Source organism: Sturnira hondurensis, unplaced genomic scaffold (assembly GCF_014824575.4).
Source record: "Sturnira hondurensis isolate 20B ecotype Veracruz unplaced genomic scaffold, ASM1482457v3 Scaffold0010428, whole genome shotgun sequence".
Classification (NCBI taxonomy): Eukaryota; Metazoa; Chordata; class Mammalia; order Chiroptera; family Phyllostomidae; genus Sturnira; species Sturnira hondurensis.
Window position 1 is genome coordinate 2,100,871 of NW_028083059.1, and position 21,200 is coordinate 2,122,070.

Consider the following 21,200-nt stretch of genomic DNA (forward strand, 5'->3'; position numbering starts at 1 on the left):
GTGTGTTCAACAAACAGCAAGGAAGCCAGTGTGGATGAAATCAACAAAGCGGAGAGAACAGGTCAGAATGGTAACTGGGCCTTACTAAATCTTGCAGGGCTTCAAAGAACTTTGGCTTCTACTCTACAAATCTTAACAGGGTTTCTCTGGATGCTATGTTGACATTAATCTGAATGGGCTAAAAGCAGAAGCAACTAGAAGCCTACTGCAATGACTTCCTGTTTTGCCTTTTTTCATTATTGCCATACCCTTCACTCAGAACTCTAAATAGCTGGGAGGGGGAGTGGGGAGAGTGGCCAAAAAGGTACAGGGATTAAGAAGCATAATAGGCAGATACAAAATAGACATGGGTATGTTATGAATAGTATAGGAAATTGAGAAGCCATAGAACTTATATGCAAGACCCATGGACATGAACTAAGGCGGGGAGTGGATTGCTGGAGGGAATGGGGGTACTGGGCAGAGGGGGGCAAAAAGGGAAAATTGGTACAACTGTAATAGTACAACCAATGAAACATATTTTAAAAAGAACAAAGAACTCTAGTGGCTTAGACAATCCCTCTAGCAGACGGTGATGTTGGTAGATTGAACCAGGGTGGACAGAGTTGAGATACTGAAAAGTAACTCAATTCTGGGGAGATGATATATCTATATATCTCTATCAACACACACACACACACACACATATATATGTGTGAATGACAAACCAGTATGATTTGTTGATAACTAAACGGTGTGGCATGGTTTGATGGTAGGGACAGAAGTCAGGTATGGCTCCAAGGTGTTTGTTCTGAATTAGAAAGATAGAATTAACATAACTGAGATGTGCGTGTCTGTAAGAGAGTAGGCTGAGTGAGCATGCTCAAGTTTGAACATGTTAAAGTTGGAATGCCTATTAGACCTCCACGTAGAGACACTGAGTAGGCATAAATATGCAGGTGCATGTCAAGGGAAAGGACTGGCTGATGATACAAATTTAGGAAGCACTGGTGTACAGATAGTATGCAAAGCCATTAGCTCATTGAAGCCATTAGTACAGAGTGGATGAGTGTAAGTAGAGAAGAGAAGGGGTCTGAGGACGGAGCCTTGGGACATTACAACATAATGAGCCCAGGGGATGGGGAGGAACCAAGCTGAAGAGGAAGAGAGAGGAATTTTCTTCCATTGTGGCTAGGAAGAAAATTAGGAGACTATGTTGTAGAGAAATCAAATAAAATGTTTTAAGCAGGGGGAGTGACTGACAATGTCAAATCCTGCAGGCAAGGAAAATAAGATTAGGCCTGAGAATTAAACATTGGATATAATAAAATGGATCTCACCAGTGACCTTACCACCGAGTTTTGGTGGAATGGTGAGAACCAAACCTTCCTGGTAAGAGTTTAAGAGAGAACTGGAAGAGAGGAATTAAAGCAAAGACAATTTTTGTGAAATTATGCTTTATGGGAAGGGAGAAATTTGTATTCTAAGAGGAATTGAGACTATCAGAGGTGATAGTCCCTCTCACACATTTAACAAAACAAAATACTTTTCACCTCCATCAGTGAGTATAAGTTAACTATTTGCATCTATACACATTCTTAATTCCTTTCTTCTTCCATCAGACCTCTCCCTCTCCTGTCTGAGGGCTAATTTCTCCTCCACCTGGACTCAAAATCCAATACCACTTACCTCATCTTTCTTCAACTTTCTCTAACTTTCCCCTGTCACATAAAAAAAGTTCGTATTTCAACACTTTTAAAGTTGAAAACAAAATATTCTTCTACATTTATTACCACTTGCCCCACTCTCATTTCACCTCCAATAGTTTTGAAATACAAGACAATGCTTGCAGTCCCCAATTTCTGAGGGTTAGAAACCTCCATCAGCCACTGAGACTGGATCTATTGTGGTCATAAATGTCTAACTGCCGAATCAAATAGTCACTTCTCAGTCCCAAATTCTGTTCTACCTCTCCGTAATATCACCAACCACCCTCCTGGAAACTCTGATCCCTAGGCTTACATTACACCACTCTCCTCTAGTGCTCGCCCTACCTACCACGCTGTCCAATTACTTCCTTTCAGCAAACACTGAAAAAGTTAAATTGCTGGACCAAAGTGAGAGGAAGGCTTTTGATTTACTACTTTACTAAACTGCCCTCCAAAATTGTGAACAAAATTTTGACTCATACCAGTAATGTATAAGTACGCTCACATCCCCAAAGTCGTTCTAGCTCTGGTTAATTTTATTCTTTTTGTTATTTATAAGACTGACAGTTGACAATACAAAAGTAACCTCATCTTTCTCCCATCCAAGTACTAACCAGGCCTGACCCTGCTTAGCTTCCGAGATCAGACGAGATCGGGCGCGTTCAGGGTGGTATGGCCATAGACTAACCTCATCTTTCTTTACTTTCTATTTTTAATTCTAGCTAAGTTAAATATATCATTATTATCCTTATTTCTCTTATAAAGTGCTTCTATAACTTGGCCCCATTTTTTTCTATTGAAGTATGGGTTTTTTTAATTGACATGAACATAATATATTAAGAAAGGAAGCCTTTATTACATTAGTATAATTACTTTTCCCAAGTCTCCTCTTTGCCTATTAGTTGTTTACTGGTATAAAGAAGTTGTCAATTTTCGTATCATTGAAGACATTCATGTTCCCCTTTAAAAATTCTACAGTTCAATGGTGGGAGCATGACATGGGTGCAGAATAAATATCTTCATGATCTCTTGGCATGAATATTTCTCTCATGTGCCAGATAGAAAGTATCTATATTAAACTGATAGATTTCAGTAACATAGCCCATGAAAGGCTGCAAGGGGATTTATTAGGCCAAGAAGATTCCAGAGGAAGGGAGTCAAAGAAAACAGAAACTTCCTATTATAAGAAACTCCCTATCTCCAGAAATCACCTGTCCAGAAGCCACACACTCAGAGAACACCGGCCCAGTGCTGCAACAATGTCAATCTGACTAGACCCTACCCCTCCGTACCTCCCCAGGAAAAATAACTGTGGGGTCTAGAATTAGGCCCAACACCTAAGATGACCGCAAAAAGAGTTCATTCGGTTGTATCTAATCTTATTACATGAAAGGGACTCACCAGTCTGTGGACTTCTACCTGTGAAGCACTCCCTAAGACTGAAGGGTCCTACTTTGACCCTCCTCATCCTAAGACCCTAATAGTCAAGAGAACTTCTTTGATCAACTCCAAATGGTTGAAAACAGAGTGTTCTCAGAAGAGCTGAGGCACCATACACGAGTGTAGGCATAGGGAGGGTGGACAGAGAGAGGGCCTCAGGGATGGACTGCCTGTACGGTGTAGACAGGAGGCTAGAGGGACTGGCTAAGCCACCAGAGTTCTTTGTTTTTTTAGAAATATATTTCATTGGTTGTACTATTACAGCTGTACCAATTTTTCCTTTTTTGCCCCCCTCTGCCCAATACCCCCATTCCCTCCAGCAATCCACTCCCCGCCTTAGTTCATGTCCATGGGTCTTGCATATAAGTTCTATGGCTTCTCAATTTCCTATACTATTCATAACATACCCGTGTCTATTTTGTATCTGCCTATTATGCTTCTTAATCCCTGTACCTTTTTGGCCACTCTCCCCACTCCCCCTCCCAGCTTTTAGAGTTCTGAGTGAAGGGTATGGCAATAATGAAGAAAGGCAAAACAGGAAGTCATTGCAGTGGTCAAGATGAATGGTAATGAGAACTTTACGGTAATGACTAGGAAAAGTCAAAGGAGGGGTAGGTTTGAGCAACACTTTAGGATGCAGAAATTTTTTAAAAAGAAAAGAGGATAACAGAAGGGGTTAGCATACCAAAACAGGACACAAGCATGGACACAGCAAAGAAACAAAAATTCTAAGTGAACTTTCCTCATATTTCCCAGCAAAATGCACCTACATTCCCTGTAATTCAAGATTAGTTTCGCCATTATAAATATAAGAATTTCCTGATATCTCCCAAGCCAAAATTTAACACTTCATTTAATACTTTACTCCGTGAATTGTACTCTGTTGAGAAGACTCACCGGAAATGTTCACCATCTTTGGACTTGCAGTCTCAGGCCCCAACTTCCCACTTTGACAACTAGGGCCCCGGGCTAACTGGGCTGGAGAACCTGTACAGCTTCTTCCCGCCGGAACATTCCAGTGCAGTGGGGTGGATGGGAGTCTCACCACAGCTTAACATAAAAAGACAATGTCCGATAACATAAATACACAGTATCACCGGGAAAAGACTGAGAGGTGGGCAACGAAAATGAGAGCAAGTGAAGCAACAAGCACCTGGGGCAGGGACAAAATACGAGGGATTCTGTTGTCGGACAAAAGGGGATAGGACTGATGTCAAAAAGAAATGGTAGTCTACACTGAACAGGGATGTACTCCTGAGGGCAAGCTTGACATGTAAAGGGAACGGATCAGAGGAGATCATTGTAATAGCTAATATTTATTTATTGAGTTCTTACTACATGTCAGGCAAAGTATTAACTGAGATGGGGCATTAACAGATTTACTCCTCACAGTAGCCCTGAGTTGGATATTATCATCATCATCCCCATTTTTCAGATGAGGAAACTGAAGGAAAGAACTCTAAGTAACTTGCCCAAGATCCCAAAGCTAGTAATTCATGGAAACATGATTCAAATTAGGCAGTCTGATTCTAGGGCTACACTTCTTAAAATACACACTGTACTTAAGTACATAAAGTAAATATGTAGAGGTTACACAGAGTCAAAATATGTACACACCCACATACATACATATGTTCACATAAACAAATGGGTAGACACAGGGGAATTATTTATCCTCTGTTTTTAGCATCAGGAGGCTAACGTCCAGAAGAAAATACATACTGCTATTTATATATGGGCCAAAATGCTAGACAGACCTCATTTCTTAGTCTAACAGAATCTCCATGATTTGTATTTTCATTTTTTATTTTTAGCGTGATAAAATGAAGCCTTCAAAATTGACATTCCTAATCACATCCACAAAATTAAAATAACTTTGCGCTCCTGCACTCAGATACCAAAATCAATTTGAATGAACATAAAACTGTAGAGCATCTCAATTTTAAGCTATCCATCACGCTCTCTAAAAGCTTCTTGGAAAACATTCACGTATGTTTGCTATAGGGTACAACATTTTTACAAAGCTGTGAATGCAATCTGCATATATAAACGTGTATCTATGTATAAAGCAATGTCTAACTGCAAGAAAGGCTTTCTTCCTAGGCTTTTAAGGTACAACAAAACACCGCCATCATCCAAGGTCATCTGCTACTCCTCTGTAAATTAATGTCTTGAGAACTGAAATCCCACCTGTTTTTTCTTGCCAATAGCTCTGGGTTATAAAAATCATTTTGAATATAACTGCCTCTATCCCTCTAGCATCCTCAGTGCAATTTGAACTTGTGATTCCTAGTAAGAGAAGTTCACTTATATTACAGACAATTATGTTTTAACAATGTGAAGGTCAATTAGTAACATTTATTCACAAAGCACTCATTAGGAAAGAAAATAAATGACAAACAATAAAATGAAAACAACAAAAGTATCCAGTAGGAAGAGAACAGCACCCATGCTTCAGTAACTCTTTTGCTCTCCGACAAATTATTTCAATGGAAAGAAAGAACTTCCAAAGTGTACTGGAAACAAGTGAATATTTAAGAAGTTTTTCTCAGATTAAATTTTCACACTCTGGATTTCAAACTCAAGAAACATGTATCTAAACATTTACATTTCTGGGTCTTGGTTAACAATGGAGCAAATATCACCCAGGAAGCATTACTGTAATAGTGACAATCTTTTGGTTGCTGTTTCCATGGAAACAGTCTAAATAAGCACACCTAAAAGTAAAACATGTTTTAAAAAAAACTTTATTATTTCCCCAGTCAGTCAACCAACGTATCAGAAAATTCAAGATTCATTCAAACCATTTGTGTCGATCATATACTGCATAACAGACACTGTGCTAGGGGGAAGGGATACTGTGGAGAACTGAACAGTAAGAGCCTAGTCTATGCCCTCAAAAACCTTAGTCTATGCAGACATATTAGCCAATAACATGAATATACATAAAACAGGAAGAGTACGTAGTACATTATTAGAATAGCATAACAAGGAGGTTCAAAGTAAGCTTTCCTGAGAATGTGATATTTTAGCTGAGATTTGAGGAAGGTCAAGGAAACAAAGAAAGTTCACCAGAGAACATGAGGAAAAGCTGGGAAGTCTACAGATAGGTTAATTCACAATCCCACTTACACTTGCAACAAAAAGAAATAAGGTAGCTAGGAATAAATCTAACCTAGGAAGTAAAAGATCTGTACTTGGAAAATTATAAGATACTGAAGAAAGAAATTGCGTAAGATACAAATAAAGAAGCATATATTGTATTCATGAATAAGAAAAATTAACATCACTAAACTATCCATAATACCCAAAACAATCTACAGATTCAATCCAATTCTTACTAAAATACTAATGGCATATCTCACAGGTCTACAACAAATATTCCAAAAAGTTATATGGAACCACAGAAGACCCCAAATAGCATCAACAATCTTGAGAGAGAAAAACAAAGTTGGAGGTATCACACTACCTGATATCAAACTATACTACAAAGCCAAAGTAATCAAAATAGTACGGTATGGCATAAGAACAGGCATATAGATAAATGGAACAGAACAGAGGATACAGAAATAAACCTGAGCTGATACGGTCAATATTTGACAAAGGGGAAAAGAACATGCAATGGGGTAAAGACAGTCTCTTCAATAAAAGGTGTTGGGAAAATTAGATAGATACGTGGAAAAAAATTAAAACAGACCACCAACTTACACCATAAAGAAGAATAAGCTCAAAATGTATTAAACACTTAAATATAAGTTGTGAAGCCATAAAAATTCTAGAGGAAAACATAGGCAGTAAAATTTCAGATATTTCTTGTAGCAATACATTTGCAGCAATATCTCCTCAGGGAAGGGAAACAAAGGAAAAATAAACAAATGGGACCACATCAACCTAAAAAGCTTTTGCACAGCAAAGGAAACTATTAACAAAATAAAAAGGGAACCCACTGAACAGGAGAACATATTTGCCAATGATACATCTGATAAGGGGTTATTTCCAAAATATATAAAGAACTTAAAACTACTCAACACCAAGAAGATGACACAATTAAAAAATGTACAAAGGACCCAAATAGACACTTCTCCGAAGAGGACGTAGAGATGGTAAATAGACAAGATGAAAAGATGCTCAACATCACTGATCATCAGAGAGATGCAAATTAAACCCTATCAAGAATGGCTATCATCAATAAACCCACAAAAAAAGTGCTGGTGAGGATGTGGAGAAAAGCAACCCTAGTGAACGTTGGTGGAAATGCAGACTGGTGTAGCCATTGTGGAAAACATGGAGTTTTCTCATAAAATTAAAAATGGATCTGCCTTTTGGTGCAGGGATTCCACTTATGGGAATATATCCAAAGAAACTCAAAACGATTATTCAAAAGAATATATGCACTCCTATGTTCATTGCATTGTTGTTTACAATTGCCAAAATCTGGAAACAGCCCAAGGGCCTGTTTCCAGATGAGTAGATGAGTAGATAAAAAAGCTGTGGAATACTACTTGGCCATAAAAGGAGAAAAATAAAATCTTACCTTTCGCAACGGCATGGATGGACCTGGAGATTATTTTGGTAAGTGAAATAAGCCAGTCAGAGAAAGACAAATACCTTATGAGCTCACATATATGTAGAATCCAATGAACAACATAAACTGATGAACAGAAAAGAAAGAGGCATGGACACACAGAACAGACTGACAGCTGTCAGAGGAGGTTGAGGGCTGGATGAAATAAGGTGAAGGGATTATGCAAAAAAAGGTATATATGCATAAAATATACAGATGCAGACAATCCTGTGGTGACAGCCAGAGGGAAGGTGGGAGGTGGAGGTGGGCAAAGGGAGAGAAAATAGGGACAAAAAGAAACTTTCCCCGGGGTGATGGGCCCACAGTGCAGTGTGCAGATGGTGTTTTGTTGAGTTAGACACTTAAAACCTGTATGACTTTGTGAACTAATGTAACCTCAATGAATTCAATTAAAAAAAGATTAATTCACAAAATGCCATGGGCAATGTTAAGGATTTGGGTCTTTCTTCTATAAACAACAACAACAAAAAAAACCTATTGGAGGATTTAAAGGAGAATGACAAGATGAGATCTGTATTTCAAAGCTTTTCTGGATATACTGTACAAGAAGAATTAAGGGAAGTTTGAATGAATTGGGCATAGTCTGGCTTAAAAGCCATTAGAGTAGTCCAAAGGAAAAATAACTCAAACTAGGACAGTAGCAGTGTGAAGGGAAGGATTTGAGTGTGATTCCAAAGGTTAAATAGATGAATTAGATATCGGGTAAGTGAGGGCGACAGCGAAAGGCTCCCCAGGCACTTGGCTTATAAAACATTCAATAGTGCCCTTCACTGGGGAATGGTGACAGAGAGAGCAAGAGTTGGACTCTGGACACATTGAATGTGATGTGCCTGTCAGAGACATTTATCTAGACAGGGGTGTCCAAGTCTGGTGATGAGAGGACAGGTCTGAACTAGGGATATGTGTCTGGGAGTTAGTAATATAAGAAGGCAACAGAGAGTAAGAAAAGTAGCTATGAGGTCATCTAGGAAAATATTACAGAGTTAATACTTATCCATTTCAGGTTCTGAATTGTATTTCTGTAACAATAAACATTCAATGTAGATTTTCAGATATAACAAGATTAACGTAAAATACAATTTATCTTGATCTTAAACTTGTCAACCCAAATCTTTTGCCCAAAAAACAGGATCAGAATGATTATCAGGCAGATAAAGACCAAAGAGGTTCCTAAATTATACTAACAAGATTGAGATAATATAAAAGACCCACAAATGTAAAACTATTTGTGGGGAGGGGGTATTCCTTCAGAACCTGATAAAGCAAAACACCTATCTCATTGTTTCAAAGACACCATTAACACTCCCAAAATCAAACCCAAGATCATTTCCACCCACACATGGTCCTCCTTCGGTGAATGGAATCGCTAGCTCTGGCCATAAGAGGCACTAAGCCAGGAACTCAGAAGCAATCTTTGATACTGCCCTCCTGACCACCTTCTAATCCATGAAGTAGTCTTGCCAATTTTACTCTGCATCATTTTGCTCTGACTTAACTCTTTAACTTCTATTTCTTACCACCATCCTCATGATTTCACTTCTCTATTCCACAGATTTTCTACTGGTTCCTTGAAAGAGCCATGCTCTGTTTTGACTCAAGACCTTTGCAAATATTCCATCTTCCTGGAATATTCTTTCCCACTATCCTCTCCTAGGCAACTTTTCTCATCTTTCCAATCCTGGTTTCTTCAAAAACCAAAATAAAACAAAAACCTTTGACAATAGCACCCAAGACTAGGACTGGTCCCCTCTTATATGGTCTTATAATACTCTATGTGTTTCACTCTTAGTACTTATCACAATAATTACTCACATGATTATTTAATTTCTGTCTCCCCCACTAGACTGGAATCTCTGTAAGTTCCAGGCCTTCAATCTGCTCAGCATTACAATCTTAGCACGAGAAGCACACTGCCTAGCAGGTATGGGATGACAGATAATAGTTTTAAGTAAATCCTTAATTCTAAATTACTAATGAAGTACTCAGCATACCTAAAGGAGAGAAAGAACTTAGGCCAGGTCTCTGACTTCAGGCACTGAGTTCACAAACCCTATGTCACACAGACGGCCTCTTTAGGTGGAGACAGGAGGGGCCTGGTAGACAGGCCAGAAAAAAAGGAAGGGATGGAGGGTCCAATGGAAATATAATGCACAGGATCTAGAAACCACATTAAGAAAAAAGAAACAGATAATACTAATTTTATATTACTAATATAAGATTAGTAATATATTTTATTTAATCAAATATACCCAAACTTATTATATCACCATGTAATTAATATCTTAAAAGTTATTAATGGGGTATCTCACATTCTGATTTAAGTCTTTAATATCAGTATTTTACACTCTCAGAACATCTCAGCTGGGATGAACCACATGCCAAATGCTCAAAACCACATAAGGCCAGTGGCTACTATATGGACCGCACAGATATCAGTATCTATATTTATATGAAGAGGAAAAGTACATTTAACAGGAGTAAGACAGGATCTCCCCTCAAAGAACTTACAATCTAACCAGCAGATACAACAACTATTACACCAGTGAAGTATACATGACACAGAGACATACCAACCGAACCTTAGAATCACTCAGGAAGTAAAGAAGTCCTCAAGCAATGCTACTGATGGATGCATACAGGTGAGCACCTTTGTGCAGGATCCTTCTTGCAAATGATAGGAAGTCTGACCAGGACTGGTCTAAGTGAAAACACGATAGGTGTGACTGGATTCGGGGTTTTTTCACCCGGCTCTGCCTCCTCTGGATGGGGCTCATACTTGGGCTAAAGTGGCAGCCAGTCCCCAGCAGTTTTAGGGTCACACAGTTATAGCCCTTAGTCAGCATCCGCATTATGCCAACAAACTCCCCAGAATTACAACTTCCGATCTCTCACGGTTTGACTTAGGTCAGGTTTGCATCCTTAACCAATCAATGTAACCAGGGACATGTGATGCCTTAATGGGCCAGACCTGGGTTAGTTGATTAAACTTCCCCAGAAACACACACAGTGAAGTAGAGAAAAACTAGATCCTTAAAAAGGGAAATCAGAAGCTAGAAGCCGAGAATGGATGTTATGCACCTCCCCGGCCTCCAGTGTCTATTACTTTACTTCTCCTGCCCAAGCACCATTCTAAACACTAAATCATTTCCACCTTGGTCATTTTATAGCAGCCGATGGATCCAATGTCTTTAGAGAGGATTCCACGGATGTCCCTGGTCCTAAAAGTTCATTCAGAGTCAATAATACTTGTGGACTATTTTCATCTCAGCATATCACCTTCCTGCTTTACCTCCTCCTCAAATAAACTGGAAGACTCGTAGAGTTCATTTCCACGGATTTAACTATTCTCTCCTAGTTTTATTTGTCCACTGTTACTATATGCCAGACATCACACTTACTGTTTTACTTAATGTCAAAGGTTAGGCATTATCTCACTTAACCTTTGTAACAAACCCTATGAACTAGTTAAAAATCGCCATTCTACAGATGAGAAAAATGAGGCTCAGAGGGTTTTAAAACAACTAGGTTGTTACTAACCAAGATGGGAGTCAAACACTGGGCTACCTACTCTCAAAGTCCACATTTGGTGGCACCTGAAACCGGGAAATTTCTCACATTCTCCCCTTCCCCATCAATAAAAAAGCCCAATTAACAACAACAACAAAACACATTATAAGTAACATGTAACACAATCCCAGACAAACCAAATGATTTTCAGTAATATTTCTGAAGGCACTGACATTCGGTCCTACTCTTTGTTTAAAAAAAAAACAAATAAAACTATGATAATAGCCCCAAAGACAGACAATTGTACTACTACGGTGGAATATTTCTTTGTAATCTGACTCCTTAAATAAAGCTTTGATTTAGTATAATTAACAGCAAAGATATATTCTCAAACATTTTCAGACAGCCACAAGTTCACAGGTGAAATCAAGATAAAAATCAGTGCAGATAAGACAAATGTTTATAAGACAATAAATCATGTGTATACCAGTAGGCCACAAAAAGTTCCACTATAAATTAGTATTTTTCACATAATATATTTATTTTTTTAAAGCTTGGTGTTTTACCATGAATTCTTATATCTTACAAGTCCATCATTAACATTTTATTTTTTAAGTATATTTGATTGATTATGATATCAGTTTTCTCAATTTTCCCTTTATCCCCCCCCATACCCTACACACCCCAACCCTCTGGCATTCCCCACCATTAGTTCATGTCCATGGGTTGTACATAAGTTCTTTGAGTTCTCTGATTCCTATACCATTCTTAACCTCTCCCCATCTATTTTATGCCTACTAATTATGCTTCTTCTTCCCTGTACCTTCCCCCCCATTCTTCTCTTCCCCCTCCCCACTGAAATCCTTCCATGGGATGTCCATTCACTGATTCTGTTCCTGTTCTAGTTGTTTGCTTAGTTTTTGTTTTTGATATTCTTTCTTTTTTTTAGGTTCATTTGTTGATAGTTGTTGAGTTTATTGTCATTTTACTATTCATAGTTTTTTATCTTTTTTTTTCTTAGATAAGACCCTTTAACATTTCATATAATAAGGGCTTGATGAAGGTGAACTCATTTAACCTGACCTTATCTGGGAAGCACTTTATCTGCCCTTCCATTCTAAATGAAAGCTTTGCTGGATAAAGCAATCTTGGATGTAGGTCCTTGGCTTTCATGACTTTGATACTTCCTTCCAGCCTCTTCTTGCCTGCAAAGTTTATTTTGAGAAATCAGCTGATAGCCTTATGAGCACTCCTTTGTAGGTAACTCTTTCCTCTTGCTGCTTTTAAGATTCTCTTTGTCTTTCAAAGGGGGAAGAAGCATAAAATGGAGCAAAAATAGCCTCTTCAACAAATGGTGTTGGGAAATCGGAACAACTACATGCAAAAAATTAAACTCAATCACCAACTTACACCATACACAAAAATAAATTCAAGGTGGATAAAAGGCTTCAATATAAGTTGTAACACCATAAAAGCCCTAGAGGAAAACATTAGCAGGAAAATCCCAGACATTCCAAGCAGCAACATCTCCATGGATATGTCCCCTAAAGCAAGGGACACAAAGGAAAGAATAAACAAATGAGACCGCATCAAATTAAAAAGCTTCTGACTTCTGGCCAAGATGGAGGCATAGGTAGACACACTGTGCCTCCTTACACAAGCAAAGAAGGACAACAATTAAAAAAAAACAACAACCCAGAACTGACAGAAAATTGAACCATATTGAAGTCCAAAAACCAAGGAGTTAAAGACGACACATTCATCCAGATCGGTAAGAGGGGTGGGGATGGGCAGCAGGATGGAAAAGATTTGTGGCAAGGTAGTGGCTGGTGGACCTGGCAATCCCACATTCAAGAGCACAGAAACAGGGAGAAACAACTGGGGAGCAGGATGGACCACACAACCCAGGATTCCAGCTCCAGGAAATAAAGCCTCAAACCTCTGATTGAAAACACCTGTGGGGGTTGAGGTGGCAGTGGGAGAAACTCCTGGCCTCATAAGAATTCATTGGAGAGACCCACAGGATCCTAGAACATACACATGCTCACCCACCTGGAAATCAGCACCAGAAGGGCGCAATTTGCTTGTGGGTAGCAGGGGAAGTGACTGAAAACCAGCAGAGAGCAGAGCAAGCATCATTGTTCCCTCTTGGACACCTCCCCCACGTACAGCATCACAGCACAGCCTTGTGGTTTGCCTCACCTTGGTGAACACCTAAGGTTCCACCTCTCACTACTTAACAGATGCATCAAGACCAAAAAAAAAAAAAAAGGCCCAAATGAAAGAATAGATCAAAGCTCCAGAAAAAATACAACTAAGCAATGAAGAGATAGCTAACCCATCAGATGCACAGTTCAAAACACTGGCAATCAGGATGCTCACAGAATTGGTTGAATTTGGTTGCAAGTTAGATGAAAAAATGAAGGATATGCTAAGTGAAATAAAGAAATATATACAGGGAATCAATAGTGATGGGAAGGAAACTGGGATTCAAAAAAATGGTGCAGACCACAAAGAAGAAAGAAACATTCATCCAGAAAAGAATGAAGAAAAAAGAATTCAAAAAAAGTGAGAAGAGGCTTAGGAATCTCTGGGACAAGTTTAAACATTCCAACATCCAAATTATAGGGGTACCAGAAGGAAAAAAGGAAGAGCAACTAGTGGAAAAGTTATTTGAACAAATAATAAAGGAGAACTTCAATCTGGCAAATGAAATAACTTCCAGGAAGTCCAGGAAGCTCAGTCCCAAAGAAGTTGGACCCAAGGAGAAACACACCAAGGCACATCATAATTACATTAATCAAGATTAAAATGAAGGAGAGAATCCTAGAAGCAGGAAGAGAAAAGGAGACAGTTACCTACAAAGGAGTTCCCATCAGACTGTCAGCTGATTTCTCAAAAGAGACCTTACAGGCAAGAAGGGGCTGGAAAGAAGTATCCAAAGTCATGAAATGCAAGGGCCTACATCCAAGATTGCTCTATCCAGCAAAGTTTTCATTTAGAATGGAAAGGCAGATAAAGTGCTTCTCAGATAAGGTCAAGTTAAAGGAGTTCATCATCACCAAGCCCTTATAAAAAATGTTAAAGGGATTTAGCTAAGAAAAAGAAGATAAAAATATGTATAGTAAAATGATAGCAAACTCACAATTATTAACAACCACAAAAAGCAAAAACAAAAGCAAACTAAGCAAACAATTAGAACAGGAAGAGAACCACAGAAATGGAGATCACATGGAAGGTTATCAACAGGGGAGTGGGAGGTGGATAGAGGGGGAAAGGTACAGGGAATAAGTAGCATAAATGGCAGGTAGAAAATAGACAAGGGGAGGGTAAGAATAGTATGGGAAAAGTAGAAGCCAAAGAACTTATATGTATGACACATGGACATGAACTAAAGGAGGGGCATGTAGGTGGGAGGGAGTGTGCAAGGTGGAGGGGAGTCAAAGAAGGAAAATGGGACAACTGTAACAGCATAATCCATAAAACATATTTTCTTTAAAAAAGCAAGCTTCTCCATGGCTATAAAACACAGCATTAAAATGAAAAGAGCCAACTGCATGGGAAAACATATTTGCCAGTGACACCTCAGACAAGGGCTTAATCTCCAAAATATATAAAGAACTTATATGACTCCACACCAGGAAGACAAAAAACCCAGTTAAAAAATGGACAAAAACCTTGAACAGCCACTTCTCCAAGGAGAATATATAGAGGGCCCAGAGACATATGAAAAGATGCTCAGCATCACTAGCCATCAGAGAGACAGAAAGTAAAACCACAATGAGATACCACTTTACACTGGTCAGAATGGCCAACATAAACAAATCAACACACAAGTGTTGGAGAGGATGTGGAGAAAAGAAAACCCTAATGCACTGTTGTGGGAATGCAGGCTGGTGCAGCCACTGTGGAAAACAGTATGGAATTTCCCCAAAAAACTGAAAATGGAGCTGCCTTTTGACCCAGTGATTCCACTGCTGGGATTATACCCTAAAAGCCCTGAAATACCAATCCAAAAGAACCTATGCACCCCAATGTTCACAGCAGGACAATTTACAATAGCCAAGGGCTGGAAGCAACCTAAGTGCCCAACAACAAATGAGTGGATCAAGAAACTATGGTACATTTACACAGTAGAATTCTACACAGCAGAGAGGAAGAAGGAGCTTATCCCCTTTGTGACAGCATGGATAGCACTGGAGAGCACTTATTTCACTTATGTTACGTGAAATAAGCCAGGTGGTGAGGGACAAATACCAATGATCTCGCCTTTAACTGGAATACAATCAACAAAGAAAACAGCAAACAAAATATAACCAGAGACATTGAAATGAAGAACAATAGCCAGAGTGGAGGGGGGAAGGGGCAGTAGGAAGAAGGGTTTTCAGGAACTACTATAATGGACACATGGACAAAACCAAGGGGGAGGGCAGAAGCAAGGGAGGGAGGTGGGTTTGGAGGAGGTCAGGAGAGTAATGGGGAGAAAATACAGACAACTGTAATTGAACAACAATAAAATAATTTAAAAAATAAATAGAAAAAATTCTTTTTGTCTTTAATCTTGGATAACTTAATGATGGCGTGCCTTAGTGTGTCCCTCTTTGGGTCCAACTTCTTTAGGACTCTCTGAGCTTCCCGGACTTCCTGGAAGTCTCTTTTCTTTGCCAGATTGGGGAAGTTCTCCTTCATTATTTTTGCAAATACGTTTGCAATTTCTTGCTCTTGTTCTTCTCTTTCTGGCATCCCTATAAAGTGGATATTGGAACATTTCAGGTTGTCCCAGAGGTTTGTAAGACTCTCTTCACTTTTTTGAATTCTTGTTTCTTCATTTTGTTCCAGTTGGATGTTTATTTTTTCCTTTTGTTCCAAATCTTGGCTTTGAGTACTGGTTTCCTTCCCTTCACTGTTGCTTCCCTGAATATTTCGCTTTATTTCACTTTGGGTATCCTTCATTTGTTTTTTCATGTTTCAACCAACCTCAATCAGTTCTGTGAGCATTTTGATTACCAGGGCTCCAAACTGTCCATCAGATAGATTGGCTATCTCATTGCTTAGTTCCCTGTCTGGGGTTTTCCTCTGTTCTTTCACTTGGGCCATATTCCTTTGTCTTGGCTCACCTGATAAGTTGTGTGGGGCAGGGCCTCAGGTAGTAACCAGGGCAGGGCAACCCTCCTTGCTGTGCTGGGGCCCTGCCTGTGGGGGAGGGGCCAGAGAGGGAACAATGCAGGTCTCTAGCCCACTTTCCAATGGACTCTAATGGGAGACTGGGAGTTTCTCACTGCAGCAACCACTGTAGTCCACAGCCAGCCCTGACTCTGTTTTCCCTTAAGTCAGCACCGCCCATGCAGCCAAGGTCCTCTGCCTAGCTGTGGTTTCGTAGCCAGTCCTACCTAAACAATCCACTGCCTTACCGTGGGTTCTCTTCATCTGCGACCTTACCAGTCTGATTGTTCTGTATGACTGTTTAATTCTGTGGTTGTCAGAGTTCCATGTAGTTTGATTTTTCTAGCATTTCTGGTTTATTGATTTTAGACTGGCTGTTATCCTCCNGTTCTCCTTCATTATTTTTGCAAATAAGTTTGCAATTTCTTGCTCTTGTTCTTCTCTTTCTGGCACCCCTATAAAGTGGATATTGGAACATTTCAGGTTGTCCCAGAGGTTTGTAAGACTCTCTTCACTTTTCTGAATTCTTGTTTCTTCATTTTGTTCCAGTTGGATGTTTATTTTTTCCTTTTGTTCCAAATCTTGGCTTTGAGTACTGGTTTCCTTCCCTTCACTGTTGCTTCCCTGAATATTTTGCTTTATTTCACTTTGGGTATCCTTCATTTGTTTTTTCATGTTTCAACCAAGCTCAATCAGTTCTGTGAGCATTTTGATTACCAGGGCTTCAAACTGTCCATCAGATAGATTGGCTATCTCATTGCTTAGTTCCCTGTCTGAGGTTTTGCTCTGTTCTTTCACTTGGGCCATATTCCTTTGTCTTGGCTCACCTGATAAGTTGTGTGGGGCAGGGCCTCAGGTATTAACCAGGGCAGGCCAACCCTCCTTGCTGTGCTGGGGCATTGCCTGTGGGGGAGGGGCCAGAGAAGGAACAATGCAGGTCTCTAGCCCACTTTCCAGTGGACTCTAATGGGAGACTGGGAGTTTCTCTCACTGCAGCAACCACTGTAGTCCACAGCCAGCCCTGACTCTGTTTTCCCTTAAGTCAGCACCGCCCATGCAGCCAAGGTCCTCTGCCTAGCTGTGGTTTCTTAGCCAGCCTTACCTAAACAATCCACTGCCTTACCGTGGGTTCTCTTCATCTGCGACCTTACCAGTCTGATTGTTCTGTATGACTGTTTAATTCTGTGGTTGTCAGAGTTCCATGTAGTTTGATTTTTCTGGCATTTCTGGTTTATTGATTTTAGACTGGCTGTTATCCTCCTTTTAGTTGTATGAGGAAGTGAAGGGTTTCTACCTACGCCTCCATCTTGGCTGGAACTGTCATTAACATTTTGTATACTTGCTTTATCATATATTTACCCATCTTTCCTCCATTTGTCTTTTCATACACTTCAAAGTATATGCACAGGTCAGTACACTTCTCTTTAAATATTATAGCATGTATATCATTAACTGAATTCAATGTTTGTCTACATTTTTCTTTGATGTAAAATCCAAATACAAAAAAATGCACAAATCTTATTTGTATATGCATTGAGTTTCTGACAAATGCATACACACCCATGTAACACAAATCTCTATTAAAATACAGAACAATAATCATCACTCCAGAAAGTTCCCTCCCATCCCCTCTTGTTGAGGCAACTTTGCCTGAAAAGTCCCCCTGTCTGCCACGGATGAAAGTAAACACTACCAAGACATGATTTGCTTGGGGAGGAAAGGTGGCTGATCCCTCAAAGGGCAAGGGCCCAGAGCCTCCTGCTCAAAGGGCTTTTATTGGGTTCATTTGCACAAGAATACAAGTAAGGATCAAACAATAGATAGCATTCAAAGAACCAAGAGGGCTTATTCTCTGTCAGGGTCAGATAGCTAAAGAGCCATAAAACTTTGAGGAACAAACTCGTTGCTTGGACCCTTATCATTTAAATGAGAGCATTCTAAACAAAGCAGGTTTCACAGGATTTTTACATATTCTTTCTTAGGCCTGATCACCCTGGATACCGCTCTAGCAAGTTAAGGAGCTGCATCACCTCCCATCACACGTTTTTAGACTTAAGTGAATTAGAGCCAGGAAACGCTTCTCCCAGACAGAAATGGGGACTTGTGCTATGTCACACCAGCTGGGGGCGAGGATCCATCGCTCCCTTTTTGTCACAGCACCCCCTCCCCCGCCGAGTGCTTCCATGATGGCCTCCCACGTGATCATGTCTGGCTTAGGTCGCCCCTCTCTGTGTGAGGAGTCTTACCCGTCATGGACATCGACCATACTTTTGTCTCCTTAGGCCCGCATTCCAAAGGTTGCTCACTCATCCCTAGTCATAGGGGGCAGTTATAATTCCTGAAACCAGGCAGAGCTGTCCCTATCACCCTCTAACCACTATTCAGATTTTTTCCCATCATAGATTAGTTTTGCCTATTCTAGAATATTATACAAATGGAAGCAGAGTATGGTACTCTTGGATAAGGCTTCTTTTATTTAGTATGTTTTGAGATTCAGCCATGCTGTGGTATATACTAGCAGTTTGTTTCCATTGCACTGCAATATCCCACTGTATCTTGCTACTTATTGATGGACAACTGGGCTGTTTTTGGCTTTTGGAGATTATGAATAAAAGCTTATGTAGATATTCTTGTAAAAGCCTTTCAATAAACATATGTTTTCATTTATCTTAAGTAAATACCTAAAAGTGGAAAGGTTGGGCCACAGATCACGTATATGCTTAATTAGGTTGGAAAAAAACTACCAGACCTTTCCCAAAGTGGTTGTACCACTTTATGTTCCCACAAAGAACATGAGAGTTCTGGTTGCTCTGAGTTTTTGTCAACATTTAATGTTGTCAGCCTTTTAAATTTTAGCCAATATGTTATATGTAATCAATTAACATTTTAATTATTTGTGAATTATAACTATTTATAAGATTATTATAGCACAAGAATAACTGAGCTACATAAAATATAGGGCCTTAAGAAAAAAGACATTATAAGTAAATTTTACACCAAATCATTTGGCATGATTTTTCTCGCGTTACCTTATATGCATTCTTGCCAAACTTTGAATATTAATCCCTTACTGGATGTGTGATTGGCAAGTATCTTCTCTCAATTGGTTGGTTTGTGTTTTCATTTTGTTGATTTCCTTTCCTGTGCAAAAACTTCTTAATTTGATGTAGTCCTATTTATTTATCTTTTATTTCCCTCACCCAAGGAGATAAATGAACAAAAACATTACTAAAAGTAATGTCAAAGAGTTTACTGCTTATGTTTTCTCTAGGAGTTTTATAGTTTTAAGCCTTACATTTAAGTCTTTAGTCCATTTTGAGTTTATACTTGCATTGTATATGTGCAAGGAAAGTGGTCTAGTTTCATTTCTTTGCATGTATCTGTTAGGTTTTCCCAACACCATTTTTTGGATAGACATCTTTACCCTTTGTACGGGGTGGGCAAAAGTAGGCTTACAGTTGTTTGGGAAAAGACTTGCAGGCTATAATTATTCCTTATAATTATATGGAATTCCATATAATTATTCCAATAGCTTTACTAACTCAAAAGAATGTCAGAGTGGCACAGTGTACTTAGGTACAATCTCGTAAGTGCTGAAATTGCCTGCCTTCATTACTGACACATTCTTGTAATCTACTTGCTATACTCTGACAAAGAACACTTTGTCAAGAAGACTTTGACAAAGTTCTTACCTACTTTGCCCAACAGGGTATGTTCTGGCCTCCTAGGTCACAGATTAATTGACCATGAAAGTGTGGGTTTATTTCTGGGCTCTCTATTTTGTTCCATTGATCTATGTGTGTTTTTATGACATTTTAAATACTATACACTTATAGAAAAGTTTGATATCAGGTAATATGATACCTCCAATTTTGTTCTTCTTTCCAAAGATTGCTTTGGCTATTCTGGGCCTTTTATGGTTCTGTAAAAATTTTAGAATTATTTATTCTGGTTTTGTGAAAAAAACGCCATTGGTATTTTATAGGGATTGCACTGAGTCTATAGATTACTTTGGGTAGTACAAACATTTAGACTATTTTAATTCTCATCCATAGGCAGGGTATATGATTTCATTTATTTGTATCTTCTTCAACTTCTTCCTTTAATATCTTAGAATTTTCCAAGCACAGGTCCTGTATCACTTGATTAAATTTATTTCTGGGTATTTTTTGATTAATTGTAAATGTTTTAATTTCTCTTTCTGCTAGTACATTAGTGATATGTAAAAATGCAACCAATATGTATATATTAATTTTATGTTCTATTTTATTCATTCATTTATCAGTTCTAGTAGTTTTTTAGAGGAAACTTTAGGATTCTCTCCATGTAGTATCATGTCATTGGTAAATAATGACAGTTTTACTTCTTCCTTCTCAATTTGGATGCTGTTATCTCTTTTTCTTGTCTGATTGCTATGGCTAAAACTTCCAACACTATGCTGAATAAAAGTGGTATAAGCAGATATTCTTGTCTTGTCTTATTTCTGATCTTAAGAAAAATTCTTTTAGCTTTTCCTCATTGAGTATGAGGTTAGCTATGGGTTTGTCATAAATAGCTTTTAGAGTCAAACTTTGGTTCTTGAATGTCTCTCATCTTGAACAATTTGTTCTCCATCAAGCTGTTCATGGAAAAATGTTTTGGTTGTTGATCAAAACTTAGGTTACTGACCCAAGAACACTAAATCACACATCTCTCAGGTGACAAAGGAGAGAATACACAAGTATGAGTCAGTTTACCACTAAACCTCCTGTTGTTAACATCTCAGGAAATTGTGCTGTGAATATTTTTGTGTTTTTTGCTTTTGTTGCTGCTTATTA

At 38.9% G+C, this 21,200-nt stretch overlaps 1 protein-coding gene across 1 annotated transcript in view; it reads right to left on the minus strand.

Annotated features, from left to right (window-relative positions):
• LNX2 (ligand of numb-protein X 2) overlaps window positions 1-21,200 on the minus strand; it is a 90,870-nt gene that overhangs the window by 46,420 nt on the left and 23,250 nt on the right. The window lies entirely within an intron of this gene.